The 14292-nt window shown below is 32.9% G+C and overlaps 1 protein-coding gene across 2 annotated transcripts in view; it reads left to right on the top strand.

The window, feature by feature from the left end:
- LOC118748412 (somatomedin-B and thrombospondin type-1 domain-containing protein) overlaps nt 1–14292 on the top strand; it is a 311093-nt gene that overhangs the window by 143696 nt on the left and 153105 nt on the right. The gene's annotated exons all lie outside the window — the stretch shown is intronic.

The raw sequence follows: 14292 nt of genomic DNA, 5'->3' as shown, positions 1-14292 counted from the left end.
TGTAAAACAGTGGTCGAAACATTTTGGTCGCATCAAATTTTTACAATTATTATTATTTTTTTTTGTTATTTGTTGTTTATTTGAGTTACTTTTTTATATAGTATAATAAAGTGCAAGATTCAAGTGGCTAAAAATTTTCGTATTAGAATTTTTTTAACACAGGTGTTGCGTGTTTCTTGCATATAAAAATAAATTATATTTATTCGTTATATGAAAGCAACTGTGACAAAGAAATTTCTAATATAATCAACGGTAATTTGCATAATTTGCAGTGTTGCATAATCATTACTTTAAGTTACAGTTACATTTCTAATGCAACTTTTTCGACCAATTATGAAATTAGTGACTCAAAGAAGAAAATATTAGTTAACACCTAATTCCTTACAAAAAAAGCAGTTCATTCCCCGGATCCCACGCAAACTAAGACTCCCGGCAAATCGGGGAATTCTCCACGAGTTGGCTTCCCTGGACTATACAGAAATGAATAATATCAACAACACAACTATGTATTACAATCAGTATTTCAATTATTTTTAACGCCCACACTTTGACCGACTGCTAGCCATGAGGACGTTAAGGCGAAGCAAACATTGTACACATGTACATACACATACATACATACAAACAAGCAAGTATACATATGTACATGCATGCGACTCATTGCTTAGCACTTGTTTTGCGCTTAGAACTGTCGAACAAGTGAGGTAAAGAACAAACAAAAAATGTCTGGAGTCATCGACAGAAGCTATGTATGTATGTATGTAGTATAAAAACTTAAGAGCGCCAAAAGCTTCTATTAATCATTGCTTTCGAGGTGGGGAAGAAGGAAAGAGCAGTTTCGACGATGCCGATTTGCCTAGAGCCGGGTTTAAGTGAATTGGAGTGCGCAAGCGCCGCTTAGAAATGCGATGAGTAATCAATTTATTTTTAATGTTGTATTTTCGCATTTATTTAAATTATTAATTGCATTGCCCCACGTTGAAATGCAGGCGAAATTCACATTTAAGAAACCTCAGATGAACACTTTTTAATTAATCTTTACAATAAAGTTATACACAATTATGGATGGTTGATTATAAAAAATATATTTCTTTATAACGTCGATGATTTTGTTTCTCTGTGAAATGAGTGTGAAATTAAGCTTCAGCTTATATATTATCACTTCTTTATAATTTATGTGTGGACATGGTATATATGAATGTAGTTTCGTTTGTGAAACGATAAACAAAATAAAAAATAAACAAAAAACAAAAAACAACAAATTCTTGAATTCTATATTAATCGCTAAGCATCAATAAATCATCTGTAGAAACAGCTAGTTTGCAAACAAAAACAAAAAAAAAACGTTGAGGTAGAGATGGGCACGGACCCAATTTTCCGAAAACACGCACGGAAAAAAAATCAGTGAGCCCCGGCACGGATCATCTGGAATTCCACCAAACAAATTTATTTTAACGAACAAATTAAGCATAACTACTATTTTTTAGATATGAAAGGTTCCGTGATAAATTTCTTGTGCGAAAAATTAGAGGCATATGCTAATAATTTATTTAATTGTATTTGAGATTTTTAAAGGTTTTTTTTCCTTTCCAGGCATTACACTTTACAGTTTCATTTTTACAAAAAACAAACGATATTCCAAGTTTAAGTATAGTAAATCTGGTTTGTCTTTTCTTAGGTATTTTGTCCGATAACAAAAATAACCGCTTACTAGTTATAGAAAATCTCTCAGAAATTAAATAATCTGAGCCTGCATAATACTTAAATGGCATGCAGTCAATGTATTCTTCGAGCGTTACTTTTTTTCGTAATAGAACAATCCTAGGGGGTGAGAGCATTACAATTCCGAGTTTACTGTTTTTGGACCACCCTAATGTACATACATACATATGTATGCATAATACGCCAATACTTTTTTGTCATATTATCAGATGTGTACCGTTCGTTCGATTTAAAAAAATCTACTAAATAAAGGATTTGGCCTGCATGTAGTTGCGCAATAAATAACGTCTTATTTTTTTTCGAAAAGAGTTGCCATCTGATAAAAAATTAAATTCAAGATCAGTTAAATTAATTAATTCAATTATTACAATATGGCTATCAATTGAAATAGTTTTGGAAAGGCTTTATTTAATAAGCGGGGGTTGCCATCTATTTAAAAATTCAGGCTCAAGTAAAATTAAGGCAATTATAAAATTTAAATATGTATCATGATATCAGAAGAAGAAGGGTTGCCACCTGTTATCAAAGTTAAATTCAATAAATGCAACCGGTTAAATAAATTATTGCAATAGGATATCAATCAAAACGGTTTTGAAAAACAAATTATTTTTAAACCATTAGAATTAGGGTTGCCATCTGTTCTAAAAACTAAATTCAAGTTGAATTAAGGGAATTTGATGATTTAAATAAGTATAAATCACAATATGGGTACTTGACGAAAACAGTTTGACATGGTTTTTGTTGGACGCTAATTTGAACTGGGTTGCCACAGATTTACAAAGTTAAATTCATGTACACAATGAGTTAAATTTGTTACTACAATATGGATGTCAATCACAATGACCTTGTAAATACTTTATTTCTAAACTGCATGATGAAGAGTGGCCACCTGTTTTAGTAATTAAATTTAACTCGAATTAAGGCAATTAGATAATTTTATTATACTTAAGTATATCACAATATGGCTGTCACGCGAAGAAGATTTGACAAGGTTTTGGTTTTAAGATATTTTCAACAGGGTTGCCGCCTTTTTGAAAAGTCGAATTTTATTAAAGTATACATACGTTATACATAACTTATATGAATTGTAAGAAGTTTGTAGTTTGAAGATTTAGAATATTAAAGAGGGTTGAAAGTCAAACTCAAACTATTTAATAAGTTGAAAGAATTATCAAAAGGCGAGCATCAATCGAAATGAGTTTGAAAAGATTTTATTTCGAAACTTTATTTAGGAGGGTTGCCATTTGTTTGAATAATCGAATTTAGTTAATTAAGCCCGGAGATGAAGACAATGAGAATACGAGCACGAGCATGAAGCCGAACAAGAGGACGAGTCCTTAGCTAAATTAAAAGCAATACAAATTTAAAGTAATACAGTTTAAAACGAAATAAGACTACATCGCAGTAATGACAGAAGTCAGTGGTCAGATATTAATTCACTTCAGCTAATGTGGATCTGCTTTTATATTTCTGATTGTTAACGTTTTGTATTTGTATTGTGTTTATTTAATTCAATTCTATAAAATCAAAGCGAATATTTTATGTACAGCTTTTAGCTTGAATGTGCTCTTAATAACACCACGCGTTCTTTCCTCGGCAGGCAATGGAAGAGCTCCGAGTGTATCTCTGCCATGAAAAAGCGTCTCATAAAATACATTCGCCATTCGGAGACGGCGTAGAACGGTCGGTCTCTACATTTGGGTAACAACATCAGGACATACATATGTACGTCACAAAAGCAAAAGGGTATTATTAGAAAATTTTAGATTTTGCTTCAATGCGAAAAACCTTATTAAAAATGGTAAAGCTTTCTTCACATAGTTTTGATTTTTTGAGTTATGTTATTGCAGGAAATGGGCAAATATTGGGTAAGGCTTCCTCAAGTGGACCCCAATTTGCCAACTGTGTAATTGTTGCAAAATTCCAAATAGTTTTTTTTTTTTAAATCAACAATTGAAAATTTTTGCAGTTTTAGAAATTTTTATTTTTCTTTGAAAGTAAGTGTCCGAATGATAAATATTTATACTATACAATGAAATTTTTTGCGTTACAAAAATTTTAATTTTTTTGCTTTTCAATATTTTTTTTTTTTTATGAAAAATTACACATTTAAGCAATTTCTGCGCCTCGTGGAGGAAATTTTTTAACAATAAATGCGTGCATTTCCTCCACGAGGCGCAGAAATTGCTTAAAAGTTCAATTTTTCATAAAAAAAATTATTGAAAAGCAAAAAAAAAAATATTTTTGTAACGCAAATAATTTCATTGTATAGTTTAATGTTTTTCATTCGGACACTTACTTTCAAAGAAAAATAAAAATTTCTAAAACACTGCAAAAATTTTCAATTGTTGATTTAAAAAAAAAACTATTTGGAATTTTGCAACAAAATTTTCACAGTGTACTTTTCGACTACAAAACTCGGCGCTGCCTGAATATAATTGACAAAAATTAAATTCTCACCCAAAAAAAATGTTCATTCGGACACTTACTTTCAAAGAAAAACCAAAATTTCCAAAACCAGGGCACGAACCAGGAACAGATCAAAATACCTCCAAAAAGTAGAATATTATTTTCGCGCCTTGCTGATAGTACATCTAAAACCCAAGCAATGCAAATGTTTGGAAGCGCCATATTCTGTGTCAAGCAGGATTTTGTAATCGCATATAGAGCACGAACTGTGCGTAAACGGTGCAATGAAATTTTTGCAGGTTTTATATTATTTAAAAGAACAGCCTCCGTCTGCTTCAAACTTAAAATCATTGGATTACAGAATTTTCGGCTGTATACCTAGCAAACTCGGTAACTTAAATCATATGACCTTGAAATGTTTAAACAGCATTTTAAAAAATGTGGGATGAAATAACAACGACTATATCGAGTTTTCAAAAAAAAATTTTAAGCAAAACTATTAAATCAGCTGTGCGAGATTAATTGAAAATAATCGAAAAAATGCTAAAATATTTTTAATCGAACAACCATTTGCTACAGTTATTATTTAATACGTTGTACATACATATGTATGCATGCATTAAACAGCCATTAAAAATGTTAGACATTTCGTTCTTAACAGTTTCCTGGGCGTATACGCAATACGATACGGTATACGTATGCATATCGTTAAAATTTTTGCACGGTTTTTTGTGGTTATGAATATTTAAAAATTTACCAACTTAATATACCACTATGTACTGTAGATACTTAGATAAGTACCTAAGCGTTGGTAAAAATGCTCGAAAAACAACAAAAAAGAAATTGAAGTACAGTTTAATGGTTTGTTTTTTATTTAGTTCATTTCGATCTTATAATCAAGCGTTGCTTGATATTCTCAAATTGGGAAATAGTTGGTAGTAGAATAACGTTAATCCCTTTTAAAGTTTTCGGCGTTGTACGCAGATATCAAGAACTATCGAAACTCCATATAAAAAAGCTCAAGAAATTCTAAAGAAAAATTGATTAGGGTCGTTCAAAGCGCGCAAAGGTTTTTCGTGTATTTTAATTGAAAAAAAAAACAACGTTTCGTAGCAACGGTATCGAATTCTTGCAAATCAATATTTTTCGTTCGGAAAACTCTGGTTCCCTTGATTAGACTTCCAATAACAATACCAAATTGTATATTTAGCCAATTTTTAATACTAAAGGTTTTTTATTTATCACCACATGGCATTTTCTGGGGGTTTTGGCGGACCTATAAAACATAGTTACTATGAAAACATGGTTAAATAAATAATTGGCTATTATTACTGGGAATCTCCTGAAGAGAAGTAGAGTTTTCCGAACTATATATTGCCTTTGAAGAATTCTATACCATTTCTACGAAAAGTAGTTTTTTTTCCCATATAAAATACATGAAAAACTTTTAGCGCTTTGAGTGACCTCTAAATATTTTTTGATATCAAAATAAAAAAAATATGGGTATATTTTTTTCGGTATAGAGCATTCCTAGGGGGTGAGAGTATAAGAAGAGGGAGCAAAGTGCTTAATGAAGGAAAAATAACGTACTTTGCAATTATCCTACTAAACCTATCTCTTCTTGTTAAAATTGAAGCGAGCATGAATGTCTTTCAGCTCACGCCAAGCATCGATTAATAAATAAGCAATAATTAAGTCGACTTAAGAAAAAATTTAGCTGTATATCCTATCGTATTCAGCAAGTAGTATTACATTCGTATGGTCGGTTTCACACTGGAACATTTCTGCCATCAGTACAACTCTGTTTGTTGGCAAGGGGGGCAGTGCAGTGAGAAAAAATTTCTCAAAAAGTTGTTCCAGCTTCTACCCAGCATTAAAGTGATAGTCCTGCTGCAGCGCACTAACACATGCGCAACTTCGAAAATGCCGCTACGCAGCTTTCAAACGCAAAAGTTAGAAATACATTCAAACGTCCTATACGTATACATACACATTTTGTTTCAGAGTTTATTTAAAAAATTATAGACGAAAATATTTCACTGTAAGGCTAACATTACAGTCTAATGGCGTTATTCATAAAAAATAAAGTAGCCGTATAAAAGGTTTATAAATTTAAAAATGTATGAAAACGTCAATTTATAAAGCTTTTTAAACCTACTTTATTTTTTATGAATAAGGCCATATATGTTTAAAACGTTTTTTATCGAATTCAGGTTTATCGACTTAAGTCCTTATTTACTTTGACCACAGTTATGTAGCGTAGGGCATTAAGAAACGAAACACACCAATGTAGTAAATAAAACTTTAAGGGTGCGCCGCCTACCGGGAAACTGTAGTTGGCTTTTTCTTATATTGTAACCAAACTTATACTTACCGAATAATGCCTCTCGATTAACGCAGAGCGCCATCTATGGAAAAATGTATGAAAATAGCGGAACTTAAAGCATCACACAACAAAAGCTAATGTAACTAAACACAAATGCAATTAAAGCTCTGTACGAAATGAGCGGGTACGTTTGTACGTCCATAGTATGTACATACATATCTATGGTGCCAGTTACAAAATGATAATTCCACATTACTTTTTGGAAAGTATATATAAATATGTGTTTTGCTAGTATATCTATTTTAACTGCCTTAAGCGCTGGTTATGCTTACATTGCAGTGCAGGGCATAGACAAGCAGCGCATGTGAAGCAGGAGTGTAATTATACTCCGCATAGATCGCATAATCTTGCAGAATCAGCTGTTTAGTGTAATCAGTTAGTCTGTTTCAGTACTCCAGAATTTAGTTGAGAAGATATAACTGAAGAATACGTATTCATAGCCTAAATGAAGTCCGCATTAAAGTTAGTTGCTGCATTTTATTATATTTTCAATGGAATAGAAACAACTATGTAGGTATTACATATGGGGACGGGACTAGATATTTAATCCCGATTCCGCCGATTCTGAAATTAAATTTTTAAGCCCCGAATCCGCCCATCCCGACGTTTTTCAGAATTGTACCGCGGGTCCCGTGGCTCCCGAAATCTATCACTAAGAAACATTCACATGTTTTTCAAATAAACTTTAAAAACAGTAAAACATAAAAAGTGCATATTTCATACGTCGTTTTTAAAGAAGATTTTGTGAATTTCGGAGGTTGGTGTTCTATCGGGAGTGTCGGGATTTTTATCCCATCCCGCCCGCAAAATGTTTACCCGTCCCGGCAAATTTGAAATCAGTACCGTGGGTCCCGCGGGTCCCGATATCCCGCGCCCATCTCTAGTGTTTATTCTAACGACCTCAAAACTCAACACGACACTCAAAATAAATGAGAAGGGCATCTCTCTTTGAATGTGTTACTTAGCTGTCATGCCCTGTCATGCGCTGCGTCGGGCAGCCGCTTGTATGCAAAACTCATTAAACAGATTATATATGTGCCAGTACTCATGTTATGCGCTGCAGTACAATATAATTATAACCAGCGCTTTAGTTAATGAACAAATAAATATAACGAATACAAAAAAAACCTTGTAGCCTTGTAGTGTTTGCTTATTTGCTTTTTGTTTTTTTTTTTGTATAGTTTCAGGCAGCCTCTTCCTAAACTATGTATTTGTCAATGTTATTGTTGCTTTTTCAATTTTTCCTAATAAATAATCGTGGTACAAAGCTCAATAAAAATATTAAAAATAAAATGTTAACAAGCCACAATAACATTGTCAAATACATAGTTTAGGAAGAGCCTGCCTGAAACTCTCCACAAAAAAAAGCAAATAAGCAAATGGATGTATAAAATTGACAACAACAACCACGCTGTCGAGTTTAAATAGCGGCAAATCAGCTGCACTTGATAGTAGTTGGTTGAATAAGGAAAATGAATTAGCAACAAGAGTTTACGGGATGTATTTACATAGCTCAGTGGTTAACGCTTCTGACTTTGAACATCGAATACGCAGGTTCGATCCCTGCTGAAGTCTAGAAAAAAGAAGTCTGATGAGGAGATGTGGTGATCTCCGAAATAGCTGCTTTAACTTCTACCGCTTAGACTTTGTTACTTTTTCAATTTTTCCTAATAAACAGTCGTTGACGTCGTATTTTCGTTCTGTGTTGTATATTCTTGCAATTTAAATTTATATAATTTTCGTTCATGGTTTTAATACGCCAGCATAAATTTTTACTATACTGGACCGATTTAGAAAACAAATTACCACACATTTATATCTGGCCAGGGCCAATTACTCTACCATTTTCCCTAAAAATATGAAGACGAATGCTAAGACCAAGGCGAATACGTAGACAGCGACTAAAACGAAGCAGAATACGACTACGAAGACGAAAAGGTATTACCAAGTCGAAACAAAGTCAAATACGAAGACGAATAGTAAGGCGGCGACTAAAATTAATATAAGGCGAATGCGAATTTTAATAAAAAATTTCTGCAATAAGAAACGATCTAGAAATTAATTAAAGGAAGCTCCACTTCTGTATATAGTGTGGATCAGGGGCAAGTCATTTATTTTAATTGATTTTTTGTGTATGTTGTGTTTTTTTTCTTCAGTTTTACAAAAAACATAACTGTATTGGGGTACTCAAACCTGCCTGCTTATCGGTTATCTGGTTAAAAATAATTATTCTCTAGTGTATATTGTTTTTGTAAACTGAGTTCAAAATATAACCACTTAACCTGATAGCCAGGTGGGGGTGAATACCCAAATGTAACGTAAGTTATTATCTTTATTAAAATAATAATTCATAGTTTGTAGTTCCGAGGCTGGAGCTTTCCGGTTAGCAACAGGTACTCGAAGTGCAGTGTTTGAAAAATATCTTCGGGGTCCTTAAAATAAAAAAAAACTAGAACAACGATTGAATCTCTTAGTGTTTTATTGTTGTGCACGTAAAATAAGCATTGGCGTATAATTTTAGCAAAATTTTAGTAACAAAGTTGCTCACCAAATAGTAGCAATTAAAAACAACAACGTGAACTGCCAGATTGTTTTTAATTTTCATATGGGCATTTACTATCTATATTCCGGACACTCTAGTAAATCGTACGGTCTCAGGATTCTGGCTGTCCGGATTACCCAGAAACAATTTTACTTAGTCTGATAAAGTGCAAGTTTGAAGTGGCTAAAAATTGTCGTTGATTGATTTTTTAATTGCAAACTGGTTTGGTTTGGTTTGGTGGTTCATTACTGCTTCAATTGGCGTATTAGTGTACGTAACTGACGTATTGGTGTTCCTAAATAGGAGCAGCAAATTTACAATAATTCCCCTTTTCACACATTCTACTACCTCTGATTTGAACTCATAAATTTTTCAGCGTAGTGGCATTTCGGTGGCTTTCTATGTTTTACAATAATAGATAGAATAGACTGGTAAGCAGCTGACATTTAAAGAGAACATAGCTGGAAGCGCCTCTCATTCCATTAAATTCCAACGAAACAGCTGATAACATTGCGGGTCCATGGACGGGGCAAATCGGGAGTTATATGTATATGCACATATTCATGTGCATTGAATTAGCGTTCGTACGTACATAAAGGTTTTGAAGAGCAGTGTCTGTCCAGTAGTTGATGTGTTTAAAATCTATGTTAAATAAATAGACATGCGCATTCACATTTATCAGTTGTTACTCTATCTACTGTCATTTGTTTTATAAAAAAAAAAAAAAAAACAGAACAACAACTTATAAATAGGATATGTAGTTTAGTGTTCGCTGTATGATGTCATCAAAATATGGCATAGTTATGTATCTATATACATATATGTCTATACAAACACAAGTCTATGTGTATCTACATTACATACCTCAGCAGTAAAATATTAACGCATTGTCAAAGACGTTATGCACTTAAGTTAAAATCGTATAAATAACTTGTTTACTCTGTACAATATATATGCTGAGCTAATAAGTAATAGAATTGCAGTCAACAATGTCAGTGGCCTAACTTTGTTACAGATTGTGCATTCTACTTACAGTACATAAGGCCGACAACCCCAGTGTCCCGTCGCCATTGTTGCCAACATATATGTATGTATGGATGTATGTATGTATGTACAAGTACATACGGATATGTTGGTCGCTCTTGTTGACATATTTTTGTGTATATGCAAGAATACATACATGCTTATATACATACATATATATGTATATGTATATATATATCTACAATTCATTTGCTTTTATTAAATAGGCGTTTATACTTCAAGTAAATGATTTAGTCCTATATTTTAATTTGAAGCAAATGCACCCGTGACACTAACTAGCCCGAAAATTGATGAACCTGCCAGTGGCATTTATAGCTGCCAGGTTGTAAGCTTTATTCGTTTGCCCTTTTTGCAGTTGCTGGGGAGTTTGCTTTGTGTGTGGCCAATCAGTTACCATCGCAACGTAGATTATACCTACATACATATCGTCGTTTGAGGTACAAAACCGCGTAACTGACATTTGCGGCCAAAAATTGGATTTGCTCACACAAGCTCTTGGCTCAATCCTTATCCATTCGTCCTGAAATATCTATACTAGCCAGAAATGCAATCGCTTTATTAAAAAAGAGAACAATTTTGAAATATGAGTGTTTTTACTCTCTAGAAAATAATTTATGCAACCTCACATACGCAGTTTTGCATTTTGCTGATACGCGGGTTTGTACTTCAAACGACGATATGTATGTAAATATGCAGAAAGCTAGAAAGTTAAATGGGGAAGTGGCACTATAAAAAGGATAGTGGTGCGCCAGTGAATGTGATGTGCTTTAAAAGTGGCAACAAAAACAAAAACGTGAGCATACAATGCAGCTTGTGGCAAGTTTAATCGTACGTAGCTCTGCATACTGTGTTGGTAGCTTGCGTGTAATATAAAAATTTTCCGCGTGTATGCATTTCTAAAGTGTTCGCTACTCGCTACTTTCGTCATGAAAAAGGTTTCTCATAAAAAATCATTTGCTGCTTGGAGAGTAATTTTTAAGGAAACAAGTAATTTTTAAGCAAAAAACAAATCCGACTTCAATTCTCATTTAAAAATTTAAGATCTTTAATTTCTTCATGATCCAATGATCGCATCTAAACCAAATTAGTATGGGACCACTGAAGTAACACCTATCCTTTAAAAAAAGAATAGAGAAATTAGTTAACGTGGTCCAAAGTTACGCGGTAACATACATAAAACAAAAAAAAAAAAAAAGAAAAAGATTCCCACGAATTGATAACCTTCTCCATTTGTTCAAGGCGGTTAAAAACCAATTCGACTTCAACTGGCATATAAAACTTTAAGAGTACCGTTAATTTCTTCATGATCCTTTCCGTTAAAAAAAAAGAAATATAGAAATCGGTTAACATGGTCCAAAGTTATTCGGGAACATTTGTACATAAAAAAAAAAATCCGGCAAATTGATAACTTCCTCCCTTTTTGAAGACGGTTAAAAAATTAAAACATTTTTTATTCTTAATTGGATTTGTTCTTTTAAGCAGCAAATTATATAAAATTTGGGAGGAAAATATTTTAGTTGTTTGTGAAAAAATCGGCGGAAAAAGTCCGTATTTTGTTTTGCCACATCAATCCTAATACAAAAGTTATGTATACGCCATGTCATACCACTTCTTCCCGACATATTCAGCTTTAGATTTTGTTTCGCGTGTAATGTAAATTACTTACGTTTAGTTGTATGCTTCTGTTTTTTTTTTGTCACATACGCTTGCTAATACATATACATATATACATGCATAGTATATAATAGATACATACCTATACATATTTATGTGGCACACCACATTTATGTGTATTGCATTTTTATTATCCTCTGCACCAAGGAAGTTTACTTTATACATATGTAACCTAAACTGGATATTTTTTTTTGTTAAAACTTTGTTTGCTCATTCAACCTTTTATGCAAAATAAAACAAACGAATCACCAAAAAATCGGTATTTTCATGCCACGGCTATCTTTGGTTCAAACGGCATGCCATACCATGTCCTAACGAGAAATTCTTTTTATACCCGAGCGCACTTGTGCACAAGGGTATTATAACTTTGTTCACATAACGGTTGTTTGTAACAGGCAAAACGAATCGAGATAGATATAGACAAATGTATACATAAATGATCAGGATGAAAAGAGAAATCGATTAAGCGGTGACTGTCTGTCCGTCCGTCCGTCTGTCCGTTCGTCTGTGCACACGATAACTCGAGTAAAAATTAAGATATCTTAACGAAACTTGGTACGTGTACTTCTTTCGGGCGTAGGGCGGATGGTATTGAAAATGGGCAAAATCGGACAATAACCACGCCTACCTCCCATATAACGGTAATTTTCAGAAATACAAAAACTGCGATATTTTAGTAACTACTGAAGATTATTCACTCAAAATTGATATTTGCAATAACTTTTAGACGAAAAATAAGAATATTATAAATTTTTGAAAAATGGGCGTAGCCACGCCCACTTATGGTTGCATGTGTATATCTTGGCAACCGCTGCACCGATTTCTTCCAAACTTGGCACAATTATTGACCTTGGTACAGGATACCAAATGGCTGAAAATTTTAAAAATCGGACAATAACCACGCCTACATCCCATATAACGGTAATTTGGAGAAATACGAAATCTTCGACAAATCAGTAAATATTAAAGCTTATTTATTCAAAATGATGGTTGCAACAATTCTTTGCCAGGAAATACGCTTATCATAACATTTTGGAAAATGGGCGTGGCACCGCCCACTTATGATCACATATATGTATCTCGGTAACCGTTCCACCAATTTATACCAAACTCGGTATGGTTATTGTGCTTGCCACATAAAAGCAAAACGTTCAAAATTATTGAAATCGGACTAAAATTACGGCTTTTCATATAACGGTAAATTTAAAAAATGCTTGAAACGTCAATATTTCGAAATTTAAGGACGCTAATTTATTCAAAATTGATACACCCCGGCTTACCATGTAGCGGTAGCTTTCGGAAAAGTGAAAAGCCATATATGTAATACTTGCGCCGGGTATTTAATGTTCGGCCCCGCCCGAACTTAGACTTTCTTACTTGTTTATTTTATCCGTGTAATCGTTAGTTTCAGATCTAATATTTGTGATGCTTAAAAATTATTGAATAAAATAAAAATTAAAAATAACGATTATTTTTGTTCAAAAAAAAAACAAAAATCCCAATTTAACGATTATTATTGTTCGAAAAAATAAAAATCAATAAATAACGATTTTGCAATGGTTCATTTTGGTTCATATTAAGAGCGTATATTTATTACATATTTAGCGTAAGGCCTACGTTGCTATCGCTAATAAAGATACTAGCTTGTAATTTTAATTATAAGTTTAGTTTGTTTAAATAAATAAATAAATATTTATTACATGAAAAGGAATAACTCCACTAAAAATTTCGCGCACAAGTCGATATATTTGGTAAACCTGTATTTATGGTCCGATTTCGTTCATATTTAGAAAGCTTGCTGTAAAACTATTTGTTTTTATTATTAACTTATTTTATAATATAAATATTCCAATATCTTATTTTTACCGTGAAACTTTCAGTGTTTGTTGTTTGGGAATTAAGTTTAAATTTTTAAACCAACAATCGACACTTATTTCTGAGAGTGAAAATTACCTTTAAGTTCACGCCAGTATATTTGCAAGACATTTTTGGATTCGGTTTTATAGCTTGGCCTTTAATTTTTATCCTACCACAAAATATCACAAAATACCATTCACTGCCCTTTTGTGAATTCGAAATGTTTTAAATGCTCTTATGAATAGAAAACTTAATTAGATGTGTGTCTTAGGCCGGCCACGAATTCGTTCGGTGCATGTGTGTACATATGTATGTACATTAGAGTGTCTCAAAATACAATACAAAATAACATACCTTTTTTTTTAACTATACAACGTATATGAGACATTCTCTTTCATATGGGACAGCAAATTTGGTGTCACGCATGAAATAAGCTAACACGTGTTCGAAGAATTTTGTTTTAATTTTTTTCTCTTCGGAGATATGATCTGCCAAAGTTTGCATTATATCTCGGTGTCGGCGCATCGTAGAGACTTAATGTTGTTGTCTTAATGTTGTTTTAAAGCTAAAGAAACGGGCTTAACATTTCTAAATATAGGGTGGTCAAGATTGTCCCAAAGCTAACTTAGCTATTAACAGTTGAACTTTTTGAAGATGA

Source organism: Rhagoletis pomonella, unplaced genomic scaffold (assembly GCF_013731165.1).
Source record: "Rhagoletis pomonella isolate Grant_MI unplaced genomic scaffold, Rhpom_1.0 Rhpom_scaffold_00013, whole genome shotgun sequence".
Lineage (NCBI taxonomy): Eukaryota > Metazoa > Arthropoda > Insecta > Diptera > Tephritidae > Rhagoletis > Rhagoletis pomonella.
This window is presented reverse-complemented; position numbering and strand designations above follow the sequence as displayed.